This window comes from Lycium ferocissimum, chromosome 10 (assembly GCF_029784015.1).
Source record: "Lycium ferocissimum isolate CSIRO_LF1 chromosome 10, AGI_CSIRO_Lferr_CH_V1, whole genome shotgun sequence".
NCBI classification, from domain to species: Eukaryota; Viridiplantae; Streptophyta; class Magnoliopsida; order Solanales; family Solanaceae; genus Lycium; species Lycium ferocissimum.
In genome coordinates, this window is record NC_081351.1 from 63,902,303 (window position 1) to 63,907,336 (window position 5,034).

Sequence of the window (5,034 nt, forward strand, 5' to 3'; positions counted from 1 at the left end):
CATTTAACCTCTCTTAATTCGATATTTGCATCCCCGTCCCCTATACCTTGCTTTCCTTAACAACTCCCGTCTCCTACCTCGAATGTCTTTGAAATTTCAATTAGGATCATCAAATGCTATTAATTACTCATCAAAACATCGTATACGTCATGCCCTTCGTTAGTCTATTCACTGTACATTAGTGGAAAATTTCCAAGGTGTAACACTGATGTTACAAATGAATGTTTTTAGTATCATCGTAACATGATTTAGAAGTTGCACCTCTTTTTTAGAGATAACTGACGGATGGTTTGGATTCTCGATTTTCTTATTTGATTATTTCTCTTGGAAAGAGATCTTGTGACTTACCATACATCAACATCATTCTTATTCTTTTTGCCCTTTCTGCTGTTCTTGCCATTCTTCTTTGGTGATACTCCTGCATGCGTAGCAATATCAATCATATGATGCTCAATGTCTTCCTGCTGCATATCCTGCAAGTCTGAAGAATTCTCTTTCAACTTTTCAAAACTTTTGTTCTGGATCTCTAAGTAATTCAGATTATGAGAGACTAAATCATGAAGCTCCTTGATAGGAGAAGCTTTCCTCTGCACTGAAACATCATACATATTTTCCTTTAAAACCAAACTATTTTGCAACTGAACTTGTGCGTACGTGAATCCGATTCCCTATCAATATCCGCGAGAAGGAAGTTTACTTGGATAACAACCAACCACCAAATTGCCTTCTTCCCCATAGCTTCCAACTTCAATTTTCTCCTTAGGCAACATATCAGCATTGTTCCTGCTTTTGATGGAGTCATGTGCCTCCAAATTGTCACTAGGACTTGACACATCCTCTTGATCTTCAATAAGCAAAAGTGCATTCCTTTTATTATGGTCAAAGTTACCACTTGTAGAACTAGCATGTTCCCCTTGTGACAAAGTAATACTTTCTCCAACCTGCTTAAAAGAATCATCCACCTTCTTATCATCATCAAGTCCCTCCTTGCATTAACTGAATCTGAGGATTGGATATGATTCAAGTCAGCTTCATTAACCATCTTCTCATTACTGATCCTTGCAGGCTCAGAATCATCAGCATCATCTTCACAGCCAAACTTCTCCCCCTTTTCATTATACACATATACTATCTCCAATCTTAGAACCTATACTCCATCCCCACAAGCTTCCTCAGTATTTAGTTCAGCCATATTAAGAACATTCACACATTCTGAGGTATCTCCATTATTAACAATTGTATGACAAAGATCCACATTTTCAGACAAAACATCAGAATTAACAGATGTATTATCCTCTTTATTCCCTTTGCACACATCTAACACCTTGTCATCTGGTATTTTTCTTACATTCTCCACATTGTTGATAGTGTTAACCACTACCTCTAGTTTATGCATGACATCTTCAGAATTCTCCATATTGCAATCCTTTGGAACATCAACAGCAACTGGATTTTGCATACTATCCACGACACTTTCCTTTGCTTCATTGGAAACTTCTACTACAATGTCTTGTATAACCTTGCTTGCACCTTCTGCATTGTTACCAGTGCTTTCCACCAGCTTTGAGGCTTGTTCTACATTAGAATTATTTCCAGCAACAAATTTTTCCATCACCCATTCCTTTGTATTTTTCACTGCTAATTCATGAATGATTTCTCCTTCTTCAACCAAATTAGCTAATATATCAAACTTATTTTGTTTAGCAACACCTTCATCATGCTTAAGGGATTCATCTTGCTTCTGCTCCTTCACAATAGACTTATTCTTCTCCTTTTGGTTTTTGGTAGCTTTGTTGACAATCTCCCTCGATATGTCACCATTTAGCCCCAATTTCGATAGAACTTTTTGGTGTAAATCTACGACGCTTCTTCCTCTATATCTTCTATTAGTCTTGTGATTTTGCCTTTCTAACACACCTTCTCCTTGGTCAACCACTTGTTTCTTTTGATCATCAAGTTTCTCCATTGTGTTATCGGTGGTTGACTCTATAATATTCTCCTGCACTAGTTCTGGATGTAACACTCTACAATCTGCATTCGAGTGTCCTTGTAGCTTGCATTTAGTACAATATTATGGCAAGAAGTCATCTTGGATCTTTACTTTATCTTCCCTGACTGCTTTCATGTCCTCTTCTTCAATCTCCATCATCACAAACTTTGGCATATCAGCAAGTAGATCTGCACTGAATCACTTAACCCTTACACTAGGTTCGGTTTTATAAAATCAGACAAATCCAATTGCAAGGGCTTTCCAACAGCAGATGCCAAGGTAAATAATGACTCTCTCACAAAGTAGGTAGGCAAAAGATTTGGAAACGAAATCCAAGCCATGGCTATGGTTGTTTCCTCATCTATTTTGAAATTAGAATCATAAATGAGAGGCCTCATCTGGTAGATATATCTATCCTTCAACTTCAACCAAAAAGAACTTTTGGAAGAAATAGTAATGAAATCTTCCATTAATGTACAACAAATCAAAACATGCCTATTTCGAAAAAACCCTACAGTGCATTTACCCTTTGCACCACATTGCATAGGAATTATGGTTCTCAATTCTTCTAGTTCAGGCCAACCATAAGAAAACTTACCAACAATGGCATATTGCAAGTTTTCTATCTGTTCCATGCGAGTTACTTCCTTCGTCATCCATTTCATGTATGGAATACCATTAACATGCGTGACTTTCTTCTGTGGTATAGGTTCGCATTGCAAAAGTGAATTTGGCTTTGTGCCATGCAGCAGGGTTTGAGAAAAGCTATTAGGGTTAGGGTTTATAGGAAGGGTAGGCATAAAAGAAGAAGAAGATGTTTGTATTTTTGGTGGTGGAGGTAAGGCTGGGAAATGTGATTGGTAGTTAGGATTTGATCGGCTAGCCGTGGAAGACGCCGATCAACGCTCTTGAGCTCCCCGTGAGAGGCTACGCTAGGATTAGGGGTTTGCATGGGGAGAAAAGAGAAAGGAGAATTTTGCACTCATCAATGAGATGAGCGGTGTTACATTGGTGGTTTTAAATAGAGGTTTTGGCTGCTCTGCGAGTAGAGAAGGAGCGGTGAAGAGTTGCCGTGGCTTACCGAATGCAGGAATGGATGTTGCCTACAATCACCATTTTAAGTCATGGCGGGTTAGGTGGATCCGGATTTGTGTTGGGATATAATTAGTTTAAGTTAATTTTAAACTAACCAATTAAAACGTGCCTTGTAATAAATAAAAAATTAATTATTTTTTAGGAAAAGGGCCTAAAATGTCCCTGAACTATGGGATTTGGTACAATATTGCCCTCCGTCTACCTATTGGGCCAAAAATGCCCCTGCCGTTAAAAATAAGGGCAATTTAGGCCCAATAGATTGACGGCAGGGGCATTTTAGAGCGGAAAGGTAAACAGAGGGCATTTTTGTACTAAATCCTATAGTTCGAGAGCATTTTAGGCCCTTTTCCATTTTAAGTAAAACCTCTGTTGCTGTTACTTTTTTTTTTTGGGACAATAAACAACTTTACCGTATTGATGCATAAACGGTCTCAAGGAGTTAAAAGATGCAACAACATCAGTTACAATCTAACTAGGGAATACAGAAGCCCAAGTACCTTACGTAGCAATGAAATAGAAAACTTGGCTAAATTGTGCGCTAGCATATTCCAAGATATAGCAATATATGAATTTCAACAGGAACAATTTTATGAATTTCGTTCCTCAAAATCCAAGAGAACCAATGTTGAAATCGCGCACCAGCCTAGCCTATTCATTTCTTCTCTCATTACGGGGGGTTTAGAAATTGTGTGGTGGTATTAGTTGTCGATTAAATTTGTGGAGAATTATGAGCATGATTGTGGATAAATCTAGGACTAACACCGAGAAGATTGAAAGATCACTTTATTGTTTTTTCTTTAAATTTCTATTTCTAAAACCACTACGGTAATTGAAAATGAAGATGAGGGATAGTGCGGGTTCATGAGGAGGGAGGAAGGAGAAAAGGGAAACAACGGGGAGAAAAGTGATAATTTTAACTATAGTTAAAGAATATTTTAACAAAATATATCGATCCATTTATTATTTAGTAAGACACGAGTCGCAAAGCAAGAGCATCACCAGAGGAACTAGACAGAAATTTCATTGGAGGGGATCCGGACCCTGCATTACTAGTCGTTATTATAATTCCTACATTATTAATCCATGCATTATAATTCTATCATTTCGGACCCTGCATTACTAGTCGTTATATTATAATTCCTACATTATTAATCCATACATTATAATTCTAACATTATTTATCCTTGGATAACTTGTCTGTAAACCAAGTAACCCCTACAATGTTTTGCAGCTATTGATTACTTTGGATCGGTGATTCATGTAGATCTCGTACATAGCCTTAGAATTATTAAGATTCTTTTCATTAAGAAATGCATGTGAAGGTGACCCACCATCATCAATCGTCACTAGCACCATCAACCACTAGCACCACCACCACCACCACTATTAACCACTTTACCACCAACCACCATCTCACCAATCATCTCCATGAACAACCATCACACCTTCCACCACCAACCTTATCTAACACCCGCTATCAGCGTTGTCATTACCATCAGTCACCATTGCACATCACTATCAACCACCCTATCCGCCTTGACTTTACGAATACTGTCACTGACCATTGCAAGGGCTGCTAACTCTTGGAGTGTGTTTAATTGAACAAACAGTTTTACAACATCATTTGAATTAAAATATTCTCTAATATTTAACGAATATGCAAATTAATTAATAATATTTGCATTAAAGTTTTCATAGTCCAGTGCATTGAACTTACAATTAGACTTGACAATATAGAAGAGTGTGAACACTATTTTTTTTTCTCTCTCAAGAGTTTCTCGTGTGGCCCCGCTTTCCATTATGGAACGTCATGTACGGTTACTACCACGTTTTAGTCATCTCCTAAATTCCCCCCCCGACCCCCCAAATGGAAAACCTTTTAAAAGTCCCCTTTAAACCCAAAACAATTTGATCTTGATAGTCCGGAACATGCTCAAATCTCCCTAAAT